The sequence below is a fragment of the Pleurodeles waltl genome, chromosome 3_1 (assembly GCF_031143425.1).
Source record: "Pleurodeles waltl isolate 20211129_DDA chromosome 3_1, aPleWal1.hap1.20221129, whole genome shotgun sequence".
In the NCBI taxonomy this organism is placed as follows: Eukaryota; Metazoa; Chordata; class Amphibia; order Caudata; family Salamandridae; genus Pleurodeles; species Pleurodeles waltl.
In genome coordinates, this window is record NC_090440.1 from 805919745 (window position 1) to 805938793 (window position 19049).

The window sequence follows — 19049 nt, forward strand, 5'->3', positions numbered from 1 at the left end:
GTTGAAGCCCCAAAGGCTTTCATCTCATTTGTGTCCTCCTCGTAGATATGGTTACTGGTTAGTTTGTGTATCTACAAGTAGGAAAGGCTTCCACTTCTCCTCTTGTTTAGTGGACCTGGGGGTGGTGGGTGTCCAGGCTCCTGCCAAGAGACTTTTTCTGCATCAAGTCCTGCTGTGCCTTGCTGTGCCTTGCCTTTGTCAATGTTGCCCTTCGTAGAAAAGGCGAGAGAAAGGCAGATAGCACACTACCAGTACATTTGTGAATGAAACTTTCTGCTATGAATCATACATTCAACTATACTTGTAAGATGTTTCACAGTTGAACATGACAGTGCTATAGTGATGATATCTTTGCCTTACAAGGTCATTTAGATTGATGGTAAATCTGGTCAGCCATGGGCTTTTCTTTCCCTAGTGCATATTTAACTAGCATTGTCTAAGGTACAAGGCTGACATGAAGCTTTATATTGCAATGGGTTACTTTCTCTAAGTCTTGGGTTTATAAAGTCATGTGGTTTCAGTATACTTATGCGTATGCATCAGAGAAAAATGGTAATGTGAGTAGAATTGAGTGTGAACTGCTTAGCAGTGTGCATGGCCGTATACATATGATCACATTTAAATGAAATAACATTCATGACATGACAATGTCTTCAGGTTTACTATCTGTCTCAGAAAAGAACTGGGTAAAGGAGTTTCACACAAATCAAAAAATACTATGTGGGAGGTCCTCATCATCTCAAAGTGAATCCTTTATTCAAATGCATTTTCCTTCCATTTTAAATGCACCGTAATCAGTATGGTGGAATGGTTGTTTCAATGTAATAAGACAATTCAGCTTGCTTGAATATATTGTGTAATATTTTGTTTCAGTGTGATCTGATATCTTGAATTTCCCAGGTTTCATTGAAGCATACACAGGTGAAAGACCATTAAGGGTCCCATATTGCTTGTTTGTTTCAATAACATTCACCCAAGCCTAAGTAGAGTATATTAGCTTCATTGGAACATTAATAGGGGAGATCCAGGGGACATTAACCTAAGGGTCGAGCCGATAAAACCTGTAAACACCATTTACCTTGTGAATGTAAAAGGAAGGCACATCCAGCTTCAGACACCATAGCCACTGAGAGCACAGAAATAACAGATGTCTTCTTACCGAACAATAACCCTGTTGTTCAACTAAGGTGTGTGGGTAAGAGCAACGCTATTTAAGAAAATCGTATAGGCTCCTTTTAGTGCTCAGAGTTGCTAAGTTAAATAGAGAAAGGGAGAAATTGGAGAACCAATGCAGAGAAGTTCTGAATTACTGTAAAATGTTGGATTTATTTTACTTTTTACTTTTTAGCCAATATCATTGACACTGTCTTGTATGATTTCATAGCAACCACTATACATATTGGGCGAGATTTACAAGGCCCTTGCTCCTCCTTGTGCCACATTGGCATAATTTGTTTTCATGCTAATGTGGTGTTAAGGAGGCCATTTCCCTATGCCATATTTACAAGGTGATGCAATGCTAGCATTGCACCACTTTGTAACCCTTGAGCCACATTATACCTGCCCCAGGTGTAAATCATGCAACAGGGGCATTCACACGAAGGGCGGCCACAAAAATGGTGCAGTGAAATCTACAAGATTTCACTGCAACATTTTCCATCATTTTAACGCTTGCTCAGGGCCTATGGGCGTCCCTGGTGCTTTGCTGCACTAGCGCCATCGTTTATGGCGCTAATCCAGCAAAGTTTCACCATAGCATCATAAATTATGACACTATTGACACTATTGTGGAAACAAGCTCCATTGTGTGCCGTATTGTAGATACGGCGCAACCATGGTGTGATTAGTTGGGGCAGGGGAGGCTCAAATAAAGTGGCGCATTGGGACCAATGCACCAATGTCTTGTTGATCTGGCCCGGTGTGTGTGTACCAGCATAGGTTTCTGATTTAAACATAGTAGACAAAGTATATTTCTAGTGTAAATTCTTAAGTGTGTCTATTCACAGTTGTTAGAAATGGTGTTTCCAGTTGGCAGAGGCATAAACCCTTATCCAAGCAGGGACCACAATCCTAGTCAGGGTAAGTCACACACAATCCAAATTATCCTGTGCCCACCCTCAGGTAGCTTAGCACTGTGCAGTCAGGCTTAACATGGAAGGCAATATGTAAAGTATTTGTGCAATAAATCATACAATAACACAGTGAAAACACCACAGAAATAGACCACACAAGTTTAGAAAAATATAAAATATTTATCTGATTTAATTAAAGTCAAAACTATAAAGATTTGATAAGCACAAGTTGAAATATCACTTTAGCAATGTTAAGAAGACTCTTAAGTCTTTAAAAATAAGCAATTGTGCAAAAAGTACCTGGTTTACGTCACAATTACATGCACAGAGACCGCAGAGGAGGAGATGTTTGGAAAAATGAAGGTGTGCGTCAGATTTGCCAACACGTCACAGACGTTGCGTTGTTTCTTCCCACACTGCAAGGGCTTTGCATTGAGTTCCGGCATGCAGTCTTGCATCCTCACTGCGATGCAGGGTTCTTTTGATGCCCATGGACAATGCGCAGAAATCCTGGGCGTGCAGCACGAAGTCACAGACTCTGCGTCGATCCGGTGGGCAATGCGTCAGAGTTTCTGTCACACGCCAAATGCTGAGTCAATTCTTCACTAAGGAAGTCAGGCTGCGTTGTTCTGGCTCAGCTGTGCATCAATCCGGTATGGCTGTGTGTTGAAGTTCCTGTCGTAACACAGGCGCTGCGACGATCTCCACTTGGGAAGTTGAGGTGCGTCGTTATGGTTCGGTGGTGTGGATATTTTCTCATAGTAGTACATGCAGGCTGTGCATCATTTCCGGCAGGCTATGCATCGATTTTTAGCACACAAGGAGTTTCCTTGAAGAGAGGAAGTCTTTTGGCCCTGAGACTTCAGAAACATGAGGCAGCTCAATCCAAGCCCTTGGAGAGCACTTCTCAGCAAAGTCAGAGGTCAGCAAGGCTGCAGAGCAACAGCAAGGCAGCAGTGCTTCACAGCAAAGCAGTCCAGGTGACTCCTTTGGGCAGCCATGCAGCTTCACTTGATGGGTTGCAGGATCTGGTCCAGAAGTGTCTGATTTGGTGGGGTCAGGGACCCAGTTCATATACCCAAAAATGCCTTTGAAGTGGGGGGAACATCAAAGAGTGGTTTTGAAGTGCACAAGCTCCCCTTCCAGTACGGGACTGTCTGCCAGGATCCCAGTAGGGGGCTTGGCAGTCCATTGTGTGAGGCTAGGAAACTAGCCTATTAAAATGTAAGTTTCAGGCCCCTCCATCCTTCCAGCCCAGGAAGACCTATTCAGTATGCAGATGAGTGCAGGTGTGACTGAGTATCCAATGGGGGAAATGCACAAGGAAGCTGTCAACCAGTCCAGCCAGGACATTGATTGGGGACAGGCTGTAATGAACAGATGGATTTGAGTGCAGAGAAATGCTCACTTTCTAAAACTGGCCTTTCTTAAATAGTAATATAAAATCCATCCAATAAGCATTGTTTGCTATTACCATTCTGACCATACCAAAAATGACCTGTTAACCCCTTTTTGATCAGAATCTACCACTCAACAGTATGTGAGGGTAGACCTAATGCTGGCTTATGAAAGGAGCAGGCCTCACAGTAGTGGAAAATAAATTTAGGAGTTTTCCAATCCCAGGACGTATAAAACACACAGGTATTATGTCCTGTCTTTCATCCGCATAGCACCCTGCCCTATGGGTTACCTAGGGCCTACCTTAGGGGTGACTTATATGTAGGAAAATGGGAGTTTAAGGCTTGGCAAGCACTTTTAAATGCCAAGTCAAAGTGGCAGTGTAATTGCACACACAGGCCTTGCAATGGAAGGCCTGAGGCATGGTTAAGGGGCTACTTAGATGGGTGGCACAATCATTGCTGCAGGCCCACTAATAGCATTTAATTTACAGGCTCTGGGCACATGTAGTGAATTTTACTAGGCACTTACAAGTAAATTAAATATGCTAATTGAGTATGAGCCAAAGTTACCATGTTTTTAGGGAGAGAGCACATGCACTTTAGCACTGGTTAGCAGTGGTGAAGTTCCCAGAGTACTAAAGCCAGCAAAAATGAGGTCAGAAAAAGAGACGGAGGAAGTCAAAAAGTTTGGGGGTGACCCTGCAGAGGGGCCATTTCCAACAACAGTGAAAGGGTTTTGAAGCCCTCTAAGTCCAAATACTCCTGTAAGTCTCAGATTATTGCCTAATGTGCACCTTCCTCATGTGATGTTCAGTTAATTGCTTGGGTTACAGCCCACCTCATTTCGTGTCTCATGATGGTATGTTGACTAAGTCTGCGCAGCTATAGTGACTACTGAATCCAAAACTTGGACCGTATTCTGTAGATATGCCAGAAAACATATACGTTCAAAATAGGGTATATTTAAATCTATTGTACCTACAATCATGATAGAAATAGGTAAGAAAGTTTGAGAATGCATTTGTATTGATTTACTCTAGTATTATCTATTAGACGTGAATACAATAAGGGTTTGTTGATTTACCAGCTAAGTGTAAAACCATGTTGGGAAATTTTACAAGGCTAGGGAACTATAGGAATATGCCATCATTCTGTGCCCCCAGGCCTGACTAGGTCACCCCCAGATTCTCTAACGTTCTTTACCTTGCTTCACTGAATTCCCTTCCAAGAGCTCCAGGGGAGGGCCATCTTCTCTGGAACATTTCTGTGCACTCACCCCTGCTCCCCATTCCCAGGTCTGAGAGAGCACATAGCTTTCAGTTTTTTTCCTGCCCACACTGAAGAGCTGGAAGTGCTTTGTGAGCTTGAGTGTCACACAATCGCAATAAGGATTATAAGTGCCCTATTGGAGGTGCAGGGGCACCAAAATAAAAAGAAATGTTGAGCTGCGGGCTTTTGATAAAAAAATAGATGTCTTACAAACGGCAAGAAGAAAAATATTTCCTAGTATGTTTGATTTTAAGAAACAAAGCCCATCGGCTAAAGGCATCCTCTTATATTTCCTATTTTGATACTCTCCATTACCTTTTCAATATTCATTTATTCAAATGCATATTCTTTTCATGCACAGTAGTCAGTATGATGTAATGGTTGTTTCATTGCAATAAGATAATTCATCATGCTTGAATATATGGTATATGAATGATGAAGCCTTGATGAGACCCCTAAATTGTTTTATCTCCTATATAAATCCACGTTCAAGACAAACAGTATGGACTATTCACACAGAGATCCCACTTTGGAGAAAGTGGACCAGATAAGTTTATACAAGACAGAGAAGAGGATTACTATTTAAACTACACTGGAAACATAAAGCCTACAGGATTGAATTTAATGATTTGCCAAAGAGGAGATTAAGAATAAGTTGAAAGGTGCTGAAAGTAGATTCTTGAGAATATATAGTTTGACAGAGAGAGAGCTGGAACAAGATGGTTGATACTGAGGCCCTAAACTAATGCCCACAGTCTTTACCACAAAGATTTTAGCATGTCCCATGCCTAATGTTCAGAAGAATGTTTACAGTAGATATGGGGTTAAGAGTAAACTTCTCCATTGTCTGGTAGCTGTAGAACTTAATTTTATTATGATGCAAGTGGAGGTAGAACATGTGAAGGCTAACTATAGGTAGACAGTCTACAGTGGGAACTAATTCAATTTTAAATGTATATTTCAATAATTTGTATTCAAATAAGGACCTGATAATAAAGACAAAAACACTTACAAATCCCAAAAAGAATATATGTTTCAAACAGAATGCAACAAATAGCACCAATTATTTTGGCACCAAACAGCAAGATGCCATCTATCATAGCCAAAGTAATCGGAAATCCCCAGAAAATGCTCAAAAATATTGAGTGTATGGCTGAAGGTATTAAGCAAATATAGAGGAGAAGGTGTTACTGAAACCAGAACCAACAGCCTTTAAGAAATGTACAGTTCCAGTAGTACTGGACATGTTAAATATTCGTCCCACAAGTTCACCAAAGTGTCTCGGGAAGTGTATTCAAAAGGGACTGTATTTCTGCTGATGACCTTGTAATCTGAAGTGCATAGGCCTTGCATGCAGATGTCAGTGCCACATGTTTTTGAAACAATAAAGGGGGTCATTACAACATTGGCGGTAAAAGCCGGTTACTGCCGTGCAGAAGACCGCCAACACACCGCCGCGGCCGCGGAATTCCGCCACAACTATTATGACCCACATCTCGGAATCCGACAAAATCCAGACACCCACACAAGTCCGCCACACCAAAGGTCAGTGATAAACTGGTGAAAACAAAACCTCCACCGTAAAGCCAACAGAAATACGCCCACACTATCACGACACACTAATCCACGCGGCGGTCTTTCAACCGCGGTATTCCATTGGTGGTACACACCGCCGTGCTCAAAATACACACACTCTTACAAAACACTACCACATTGGACAATTCGAAATACACACACCTGACACACATACACACACACCACTCCCACACACCCTATACACTATAAAACACACACCCACATCACCCACAAACCCCTACGACCACTATTACAGAGAGAAGGCAAGAGAGAGACACCACCATCCACAAACTAGCATCCACAGGCACACAACACCATCACCCACACAACTTCCACGCACAAAACACCACACACCACTACATATCACCACACTTATCACCACCCCTCACATCACCTACACCACCCCATGGCACGGCAATGACACCCCAGGTTCTCGGAGGAGGAGCTCAGGGTCATGGTGGAGGAAATCGTCCAGGTAGAGCCACAGCTATTTGGAGCACAGGTGCAGCACACCTCAATTGCAAGGAAGATGGAGCTATGGCGAAGAATAGTCGACAGGGTCAACGCAGTGGGACACCACCCAAGAAATCGGGAGGACATCAGGAAGAGGTGGAACGACCTACGGGGGAAGGTGCGTTCCGTGGTCTCAAGACACCACCAGGTGGTTCAGCGGACTGGCGGCGGACCCCCACCTCCTCCCCCACAACTAACAACATGGGAGGAGCAGGTCTTGGCGATTCTGCATCCTGAGGGCCTCGCAGGAGTTGGTGGAGGAATGGACTCTGGTAAGTCAAACCTTTAACTACCATATCCCCACCCTACCTGCATGCTATCACATACCCCCACCCTCGTCCCCACCCCATCACTCCAACTCCTCACAAATGTACCAATATCACAAACCACCCATCCCAACACCAAGCCCTGCATGCAACACCAACGCATGGACACCCATCACTAAAGCATGCCCACTGTACATACCCATACAACCCCCTAAACCATCATCACACAAGCCCCCACACAGGAATGCCAGCACTGGGGTACACGGTCACCCACCCATTGTACACCATGACACACACAGATGCAATAATCATGCCTTTCCACCCCTGCAGGACCACTACCCAACGTCACCAGACAGGAGGGTCCAGACATCTCCACGCCACCCACAGAAGAGGCCCACAGTGATGACAGCACCTCTGTCCACCTGTATCTAGATGACCAGCCCGGACCATCGGAGGCCTCGGGACAGTCGGTTCCCCTCACACAGGCACAGACCACCACAGACCTTACCCCCTCTGGAAACACCAGCACAGCACCCACCCAGCGGGCCCATACCTCCGTCCCCAGGACACGTCAATCAGCTGTGTGTCCACCACTACAGGGAACCCAGGATAACCCACCACCCCAACAACAGGGACCTGGGGGCAGTGGCAGTGGGCACACGGTCTAGGGGATGGAGGCCCAGGAACACAGGGGAACTGGGAGGGCTGCTGTGCGACAGGGGGCGGACAGGCCAAGTGAACCCACTCCCCACGAGGCCCTCTCCTCCATCATGGGAGCCTACCACCACTCCCAGGAGACAATGGCAACGGTACTGGCCAAGTTTCAGGAGACCCAGCGCATGCAGGAGGAACAGTATTTGGGGTTCAGGGAGGAACTCAGAACCATCAGCTCTGCCCTGGGCACCATCGTAGGGGTGCTAAAGGAAGTACTCAACACCAGGAGGGACACTGTGGCACTACAAGGGGCCCCTGACACTAGCATGGACGATGAACTGCCCACCACCTCCGCCGGCGCTAGTGGACAGGAGGAACCGCCACAGGACCACCACACCAGCACCCTACCCCCTGCAGAGGGAGAACCACCCCGCAAACGGTCCCTGAGATCCAGGAACAAGACAGAGCATGATGACAAGACCCCCGCCAAGAAATGAGACCACCCTGATTGTCATCCCACTGTCCCACTTTGTCACCCTGTCCATATTGAAACTGCCCAGCTCCACTTCCTATGCCCATGTGGGCAATGCACCTGTGAGACTAATAGACTGAACTCTGCCATGGACATTCCTCTGCCATCACCCCTCACCATTTTACTACCCCCTCCAATATTGAGCACTAAAATAAACACACTTAAAGCACAAAACAATCTGGAGTCTGTCTGTGATTTCGAAATAGTGTATTTGCAATTACAGTGACAAAATGTACATGAAATAGTAATGTCAACATACCTATGTCACACAGCTCTAGTCCCTGAGGAATCTAAGCAGATGACACATGTTGGGACCCACACCTGTGAGACCGTAAGGGAAAGTGACAACTCAGTGACCATACACTGGGTGAAATCGACTGATAGGAGAGAGGTAGAAGTGTAAAAGTACATGTAGTAGGCAGGAATGTATTCTCACCTGTGTTTCACTGGAAATATTGCTGGATGACTGAGTCCCTGTTCTGCATGTCTTCTTCCTCTGCTTTCTCCTCATCACTGTCCACAGGCTCCACAGCTGCCACAACACCGCCATCTGGACCATCCTCCTGCAGAAAAGGCACCTGTCGTCGCAAAGCCAAGTTGTGGATCATACAGCAGGCCACGATCATCTGGCACACCTTCTTTGGTGAGTAGAATAGGGATCTGCCTGTCATATGGAGGCACCTGAACCTGGCCTTCAGGAGGCCGAAGGTCCGCTCGATCACCCTCCTAGTTCACCCATGTGCCTCATTGTAGCGTTCCTCTGCCCTTGTCCTGGGATTCCTCACTGGGGTCAGTAGCCATGACAGGTTGGGGTAACCAGAGTCACCTAATAGCCACACACAGTGCCTCTGGAGTTGACCCATCACATAAGGGATGCTGCTATTCCGCAGGATGTAGGCGTCATGCACTGAGCCAGGGAACATGGTTTTCACATGGGAGATGTACTGGTCTGCCAAACATACCATCTGTACATTCATGGAATGATAACTCTTCCGGTTCCTGTACACCTGTTCACTCCTGTGGGGGGGGACTAAAGCCACATGGGTCCCATCAATGGCACCTATGATGTTGGGGATATGCCCAAGGGCATAGAAGTCACCTTTCACTGTAGGCAAATCCTCCACCTGAGGGAAAACGATGTAGCTCTGCATGTGTTTCAGCAGGGCAGACAACACTGTGGACAATACGTTGGAAAACATAGGCTGGGACATCCCTGATGCCATGGCCACAGTTGTTTGAAAAGACCCACGTGCAAGGAAATGGAGCACTGATAGCACCTGCACTTGAGGGGGGATTCCTGTGGGATGGCGGATTGCTGACATCAGGTCAGGCTCCAACTGTGTACACAGTTCCTGGATTGTGGCACGGTCAAACCTGTAGGTGATAATCAAATTTCTTTCCTCCATTGTCGACAGGTCCACCAGCGGTCGGTACACCGGAGGATTCCGCCATCTCCTCACATGTCCCAGCGGACGGTACCTATGAAGGACAACAGCGAGCACAGAGTCAAACAACTCAGAGGTATGTACCCACAGTCTACACAGAATACCGTTGATACACAAAATGTGGCCTGTATGTGTGTTGAGAGTAGGCCTAGGTATGTGTGACGCAGTTGGTAATTAGGCCATGTGGGCCCCTGAAATGGCGGCTGCCTGACCTCTAAAGTGGGACAATGGGATGTGAGGTAACTGCGCTGGCATTGTACACCGTCGCGGTAGGTGGTCGAAGACCGCGGTGCAATGTTGGTTAACATTGGACCCTATGGGTCCCAGGAGTCAATGACGATGTACGCCGGCGGTGATGGTACGCACCGCCGCGGACGTGACCGCCGCGGACGTGACCGCCATTTTCTATATGTTGAATCACTCGATATCTGATCTTCTACAGGAGAGGACCTACACTGCAAGTGCTGCTGTGACCTCGGTCTGGAAGAGACAATGGCTCGTGCGTCTGGGGAAAGGGCCCCTGCTTTCACATCGGAGGAGTTGGAGAAGCTCGTCGATGGGGTCCTCCCCCAGTACACGCTACTCTACGGTCCTCCAGACCAACAGGTAAGTACACAGGGAGCATGTTGAATGTGCTATGCCTGTGTGGAGAGGGCTGGTTGTTAGAAGGAAGGGGGCAGAGCTCTGCGTGCATGGAAGACGGTGGGTGCATGTGCCACATGGCAAGGGTAGGGATGGAGGCCACTCACTTCGACGGCGCAGTTGGTAATGACTTCTCTTCTTCCCCTGTACATTTCATGTAGGTCAGCGCCCACCAGAAGAAGGATATTTGGCGTGCCATTGCCAAGGACGTCCGGACCCTGGGGGTCCACCACAGACGGAGCACCCAGTGTCGTAAAAGATGGGAGGACATTCGCCGCTGGAGCAAGAAGACGGCGGAGGCTCAGCTGGAGATGGCCTCTCAACGTGGGAGGGGTGCCCGTTGAACCATGACCCCCCTGATGTTCAGGATCCTGGCGGTGGCCTACCCGGATTTGGATGGGCGCTTGAGGGCATCACAGCAGACACAAGGGGGTGAGTACACTCTCATTCAGCTGACTTTGCACGCAGTGGAGAGGTCTGGGTGGGGGAGGAGGGCTGTGGGTTTCCCTAGGCCAGGGCGAGTTCTGTAGGCTAGGCCCCTTCGTAAGGCATGGCCCTGTGGCCCCCCACACCACCTCTGTAGAGTGCCAAGTGCAGCTATTCATGCCCCTGTGTCATCTATGTGTGCATATGTCATCCATTGCCTTGTAGGCCATATCCCAGGAATTGCACTGTAGAGCCCAACAGTGCGACGTAGTGCAGGGGGCTTCTGTGTCTGTCTTGTCCGCCAACGGTAGCGGTAAGCCATGCACTCAACATGTCTTTCTCCTGTTTCCCCCCCACTTTTTTGCGGTCTCCCTGTTCTTGTGTGCATTAGCATCATCAGGCGGAGGAGCAGTGGCACCGGAGCACAAGGGAGCTGCATCCCACATTGCCATGGAGTGCCACACTATGGACTCTGAATACACCAGTGGGACGGAGGGCGAGGGGAGCACCACGGCAGTGACAGGAGCTGAAACTAGCGACACGGACTCGTCCTCCGATGGGAGCTCCCTTGTGGTGGCGGCAACATCTGTGCCCCCCACTTCTACAGGTACAGCCGCCACCCCCCCTATCAGCAACGCCCTCCCAGCAACCCCTCAGCCTTCGTCCCGTGCCCGCTTACCCAGGAGAGTGGGCATCACCTTCGCCCCATGCACCTCAGCCCTGCCACCTCTGCTGCCCTCAGTGAGGAGGCCATTGACCTCCTCAGGTCCCTCACAGTTGGGCAGTCTACCATTTTGAATGCCATCCAGGGTGTAGAAAGGCAGTTGCAACAAACCAATGCATTCCTGGAGGGCATTCATTCTGGTCAGGCTGCCCTTCACCTAACCTTTCAAACTCTGGCCTCAGCACTGATGGCAGCCATTGTCCCTGTGTCTAGCCTCACCCCTCCAACTTCCCCCACCCAGACCCAATCCCCTGTACCTCTGCCTATCCCAAGCACACCATCAGACCAGCCTGCACACACCTCACCACACAAGGGAAGCTCAGGCAAACATAAGCACCACACATCCCACAGGCACTCACGCAAGCATCACACACATACAGACACACCAACATCCACTGCCTCCACTGTGTCCCCCTCGTCGTTGTCTCCCTCCTCCCTCCCAGTCTCATCTACACTCACATCTGCATGCACTACCTCTACAGCCACTACGTTCCGCACCAGCACGCCCACCAGCACACCCACCTCACGTGCAGTCACCACCCCCACTACCATTCACATGTCCCCTGTGTCCTCTCCCAGTGTGTCTGTGACGCCCCCTCCGAAGATACACAAACACAGGCACACACCCACCAAACATACATCCACCTCACAACAGCCTCCAGCGCATGCACCTGCACCCAAAGCCACAAAACGTATACCTCCTACAACCACCACCTCTTCCTCCACTCCCAAACCCCCTCCAGCTACCCGTCCCAGTGTCTCCAAACAACTTTTCCTGTCCACCCTTAACCTATTTCCCACCACCCCCGTCCAACTCATAGGTCCCGAACTAGCACCTCAGCCACAAAATCTCCGGGACCAGTGGTGCCCGTTGTCACAGGTATGTGGAGTGCACCGGCCACCAGGACAGCCAGTGTGTCACGGAGCCACAGAACAGCCAGTCCCCCCCCCCTGTGAAGCACCAGAAGTTGGCCAGTGCCCGGCGGGAGAGGGGGAAGACTCCAGCCACCCAAGCCGCTCTCAGGGGTCCCGGTGGGAAAGTGGACTCAGCTGTGACTCCTCCCAAGGTGGGGAAGGCCCAGAAGAATGCCGGCAAGTCTGGGAGGAGCAGCACGGCGGAGAAGACCGCCATAATCCCCGCTGGCTAGGAGGGCACCGCCAGCCCCATCGTCGCTGCCCAGGAGGCCACCGCCAGCCCCATCGTCGCTGCCCAGGAGGCCACCGCCAGCCCCATCGTCGCTGCCCAGGAGGGCCCCGCCAGCCCCATCGTCGCTGCCCAGGAGGACCCCGCCAGCCACAGCCCAGCTGCCCAGGAGGGCCCCGCCAGCCACAGCCCAGCTGCCCAGGAGGGCCCCGCCAGCCACAGCCCAGCTGCCCTGGAGGGCCTGCCAGCCACAGTCCAGCTGCCCAGGAGGGCCCCGCCAGCCACAGCCCAGCTGACCAATGAAGGACCACCAGCCCCAACCCAGCTGGGCAGTGAAGGACCGCCAAGTCAAGCACCGCTGAACAGGGCAAGCACCGCTGAACAGGGCAAGGACCGCCAAGTCAAGCACTGCTGAACAGGGCAAGCACCGCTGAACAGGGCAAGGACCACCAAGTCAAGCACCGCTGAACAGGGTAAGTACCACTGAACAGGGCAAGCACCGCTGAACAGGGCAAGGACCACCAAGTCAAGCACCGCTGAACAGGGCAAGCACCGCTGAACAGGGCAAGGACCGCCAAGTCAAGCACCGCTGAACAGGGCAAGGACCGCCAAGTCAAGCACCACTGAACAGGGCAAGCACCTCTGAACAGGGCAAGGACCGCCAAGTCAAGCACCGCTGAACAGGGCAAACACCGCTGAACTGGGCAAGGACCGCCAAGTCAAGCACCGCTGAGCAAGTCAAGCACCGCTGAACAGGGCAAGCACCGCTGAACAGGGCAAGGACCGCCAAGTCAAGCACCGCTGAACAGGGAAAGAACCGCCAAGTCAAGCACCGCTGAACAGGGCAAGCACCGCTGAACAGGGCAAGGAGCGCCAAGTCAAGCACCGCTGAACAGGGCAAGCAACGCTGAACAGGGCAAGGACCGCCAAGTCAAGCACTGCTAGCCCATGAGCGGCAGGGGCACTGACGCACCAGGGACCGTCATGGGGTGAGTGATGCACTCTGGGCACCAGTCCTCCTCCAGAACCAGTGGAGACATACATCCACTACGTCTGTCCTTGGCAGGATGAAGCACTCTGGGCACCAAGCCCCCTCCAAAACCAGTGGAGACATGCATTCACTACGTCTGTCCTTGGCAGGATGAAGCACTCTGGGCACCAAGCCCCCTCCAGAACCAGTGGAGACATGCATCCACTACATCTATCCTTGGCAGCATGAAGCACTCTGGGCACCAAGCCCCCTCCAGAACCAGGGGAGACATGCATCCACTATGTCTGTCCTTGGCAGGATGAAGCACTCTGGGCACCAAGCCCCCTCCAGAACCAGTGGAGACTGTCATCCACTTGAGAGACTGTGGCTTTGCACTCCCCAGGAATGAACAATGGGCAAACCACCCACTGTAGAGACTTGTGAGACTGTGGCTTTGCACTCCCCAGGAATGAACAATGGGCAAACCACCCACTGTAGAGACTTGTGAGACTGTGGCTTTGCACTCCCCAGGATTGAACAGTGGGCAAACCACCCACTGTAGAGACTTGAGAGACTGTGGCTTTGCACTCCCCAGGATTGAACAGTGGGCAACCCACCCACTGTAGAGACTTGAGAGACTGTGGCTTTGCACTCCCCAGGATTGAACAGTGGGCAAACCACCCACTGTAGAGACTTGAGAGACTGTGGCTTTGCACTCCCCAGGATTGAACAGTGGGCAACCCACCCACTGTAGAGACTTGTGAGACTGTGGCTTTGCACTCCCCAGGATTGAACAGTGGGCAAGCCACCCACTGTAGAGACTTGAGAGACTGTGGCTTTGCACTCCCCAGGATACATCAATGGGCATGGAGGCGCCTCGTGGATCTGGCGTCGTGCTGAGGTGCCTCCCCTTCCCTTCCCCCTGAGGTGCCTGTTGTATTTCTATCTGATGCCCCTGCAGTGTTCTCTCTGTTTTGATCTGGTATCGTGTGTGGGCCTCGCCCATGCATTTTGGGCCCAGTGGTCCACGGACTATAAATGGTGCAATACCTGGACTTCTAATCTTGGTGTATATTTTGTTAATAGTGTATATATGTATATTTTTGCTTAATGAATTTTGATATATTACAATGGTTACACTCATTTCCTTTTGTCATTGCATTCTTCTGGGGGGCTTGGTGGGTGTAACTGTAATGTATAGATATGCATTGGTGTGTGTGTTGTAGTGGGTGAGGGTGGGGGTGGGGGTGTTGCGTGTGTGTTTCCCTGTTTTTTGCCTCCCCCTCCCCTGTGTCATAGGTGCAGTACTCATTGTGGTCTTCGCCGCCGGTGTTGGTGCTCCTGGTACAGGAGCAGAAAGTCTATCGCAGGGAGAATATGGAGTTCCGGCTCCATGGTGTCCTCGTTCCTCATGGAGTGTGTAGAGGTGAGCGTTTTCCCTTCGAAATTCCTGTTTCCGCTGTGTTTTTATCCGCTGTGAATCCGCCCCGGAAAAGGTGGCGGATTGGCCTGTCATAATAGTGTGGGCGGTACATTGTCCTCCGCCTGTCTGTTGCCGGTGACCGCCGAGCTGTTTGTTTGTACCGCCGTGGCGGGCTGAGTGATAAAAGTGGCTGTCTTTGTTGGCGGTTTCTGCCACGGTCGTAATTCCCCAAAAAATCCCGCCGGCCTGTTGGCCGTCTTACCACCGCTTTAACACCGTCCGCCAGGGTTGTAATGACCACCAAAGTCTTTTGTCTGCTTAACTTGTCAAAATTCACATTTGAAGTAGGAATGTGAGGCCAAATAGCTGCTACTTTTGTCTGTTTTGTAGGAGGAAAAAGAACATTCCCACAACAGGTGACAATTTGGGAGACCAAAACTACGTAAGCTATTCCGGCTCACATTCCCCAACAGCTCTCACTGTTAAGAAGCACAGAGCTTCCATTCCGGAGCACCTGGAATGCAGGTCTAATCAAAGGGACTGGAACTCCCTTCAGATAGCAAGCTAACTTTGCTGCTGAAGTGTTACACTCACAGTGCAAGGACGGCTGCTTACAAACCATTGAATGGCTCACAGAAGTCTTGCATTCACTGCTGCTAAAAAAGACCTCTTTCATGCCATTGAGAGATTTGTCTGAAAAGGGAAGCTCCTACACCTCATGAATGTAACTATCTCCTAGCCTTTCATATCTACCCACTGGCATGTGTTTCAAGCAGGACGTGAATTGCGATGTTGAAATAGACAGATTAATAACCCAGTGTATTAACGATTCAGCAGATAGTATTTCAGCCACAGTAAAAGGAAACTTTTCTAATTTCTCTATGTTTAGCATAACATAAGTCGCTTTTTTCTTAGCCATTATTTGTTGCTGTCGCATCAGAATAAATGCTGAAAATATGTCGCACGCGTCGACATGTTGCCAGGAAACATGACCAGATTTCATTGTTTGTAGTGTCCAACCCAACTATATAATGGACCTAAGCTGACTCTGTCCATGTTGTAAGAATGACATGTCACTTTGCACAATATCTATTGCAGAAGAAACAATGTTGTTTAAAGTGTATTTACGGTCGGACAAGGTGTTAATCCCATTATTTACAAATGCTAATGCTTTCTGTACATTTTCCTGATCTATTTTCCCTAATTGGGCAGCAGCTTCTTGTTGAGAAAGTTTCCAAATTTCTTTGTAGACTGTGTATAAGGAACACTTTTTACGTTGTCTTCTGGAGCTGAACAGGAAATCCTGTGAGTATATGTTGTTAGACAGGAAGCTGAGGTGTTCTTTAACAGCATCTAGTGGGGAACATTTTAACCATTACTGGCACAATTTCCCTACACTGTATGTTGTTAATATACTCGAATGTTCTGATGACACATAGTGAGGGTATGGTCTATCCATTCTAAAACCCCCTGTGGAATTTATGAAATGGGCATGACAACCACTTTGTGTCCACTGGCCACAGTAACCACCTGCCAGGATGTGAAAGTGATAGGTTTTGTATCCACTCATCGATCTGATCTTCAGTTACATTCATGTACTTTTGCCATATAATAAATTTAGCAGGGGCATGGATACTGGGCACATTCAAATCCTTAATCTATTCTAAGCCTAAACAACTTCTCTGTTGTTCAGTTTCATTAAAAAATATCATTTGAACAGATATCAGGCATGCTATAAATAAAGCTTCTGTTGCCAATTTCTTGTTCCCCATACACTCTTTAAATCAATAAACTTCAGCCAATATTCATAGGCTTCTATAGCCAACAGGGAAACAAAGGAATTAGAATAAATCAATTTTGCATCAGCTAATGAGATATGGTGCATTTCTGTTATAGGTAATTTAAAATAATGTGACTCAACATTTTTAACGTTGTGCCCAGAACTCCCCATTGACGGAGTTGGACAGTGCTCCCATTGTGTGTAATTAAAAATAGTCTTTGAGGTACTGGGTCGGTGAATGTAATGGTGCCCACAATAATTATCACAGACCATATCTTCATAATTTTATTTTGATTGTTAAACATCTTCACTTTCAAATACCTTAAAATATTCTAAATCAGATAACATAGAATGAACTGTTTTTATACCCCAATCATCATAATCAACTCCAGGTGTTAACCTCTTAGCTGCTGGGCCTTGCCCCCCCCCCCAGTGCTGAGCCCTTTTTTGGCTATTTGGGGTAATTCACGCTTAGGCCTTCATACCTTTTTGTCCACATAAGCTATCCACGCCAAATTTGCATCCTTTTTTCCCAACATCCTAGGGATTCCAATGGTACCCAGAGTTTGTGGTTTCCCCTGGAGGAGACCAAGAAATTAGCCAAAATACAGTGAAAATTTCGTTTTTTCCAAAAAATGGGAAAAAAGGGCTGCCGAAGAAGGCTTGTGGTTTTTTCCCTGAAAATGCCATCAACAAAGGGTTTCTGGTGCTGAAATCACCATCTTCCCACCTTTCAGGAACGGGCAGACTTGAATCAGAAAAACACATTTTTCAACACAAATTTGGCATTTTACTGGGACATACCCCATTTTTACTATTTTTGGTGCTTTAAGCCTCCTTCCAGTTAGTGACAGGAATGGGTGCGAAACCAATGCTGGATCCCGGAAAGCTAAACATTTCTGAAAACTATGCAGAAGTCTGAATTCAGCAAGGGGTCATTTGTGTAGATCCTACAAGGTTTTCCTACAGAAAATAACAGCTGAATTAAAAAAATATTGAAATTGAGCTGAAAACAACAGCCATTTTTCTTTATGTTTTACTCTGTAACTTTTTCCAACGATGTCAGATTTTTTAAAGCAATACACCGTTATGTCTGCTAGACTCTTCTGGTTGCGGGGATATAAAGGGCTTGTAGGTTCATCAAGAACCCTAGGTACCAAGAGCCAATAAATGAGCTGCAACCTGCAGTTGGTTTTCATTCTATACTGGGTATACAGCAATTCATTTGCTGAAATATGAAGAGTGAAAAATAGGTATCAAGAAAGCCTTTGCATTTCCAAAATGGGCTCAAGATAAGGTTTTGAGGAGCAGTAGTTATTTGCAAATCTCTGAAATCCAGGGTGCCCATACTAGCGTGTGAATTGCAGGGCATTTCTCAAATAGACGTCTTTTTTACACACTCTCTTATATTTGGAAGGCAAAAATGTAGAGAAAGATAAGGGGCAATAACACTTGTTTTGCTATTCTATGTTCCCCCAAGTCTCCTGATAAAAATTATACCTCACTTGTGTGGGCAGGCCTAGCGCCCGCAACAGGAAATGCCCCAAAACACAACGTGGACACATCCCATTTTTTTGACAGAAAACAGAGCTGTTTTTTGCAAAGTGCCTAGCTGTGGATTTTGGCCTCTAGCTCAGCCGGCACCTAGGGAAACCTACCAACCCTGTGCATTTTTTTAAACTAGAGACCTAGGGGAATCCAAGATGGGGTGACTTGTGGGGCTCTGACCAGGTTCTGTTACCCAGAATCCTTTGCAAACCTCAAAATGTGGCTAAAAAACACGTTTTCCTCTCATTTCGGTGACAGAAAGTTCTGGAATCTGAGAGGAGCCACACATTTCCTTCCACCCAGCGTTCTCCCAAGTCTCCCGATAAAAATGATACCTCACTTGTGTGGGTAGGCCTAGCGCCCGCGACAGGAAGTGTCCCAAAACACAACATGGACACATCCCATTTTTTGACAGAAAACAGAGCTGTTTTTTGCAAAGTGCCTACCTGTAGATTTTGGCCTCTAGCTCAGCTGGCACCTAGGGAAACATACCAAACCTGTGCATTTTTTAAAACTAGAGACCTAGGGGAAACCAAGATGGGGTGACTTGTGGGGCTCTGACCAGGTTCTGTTACCCAGAATCCTTTACAAACCTCAAAATGTGGCTAAAATAACACGTTTTCCTCACATTTCGGTGACAGAAAGTTCTGGAATCTGAGAGGAGCC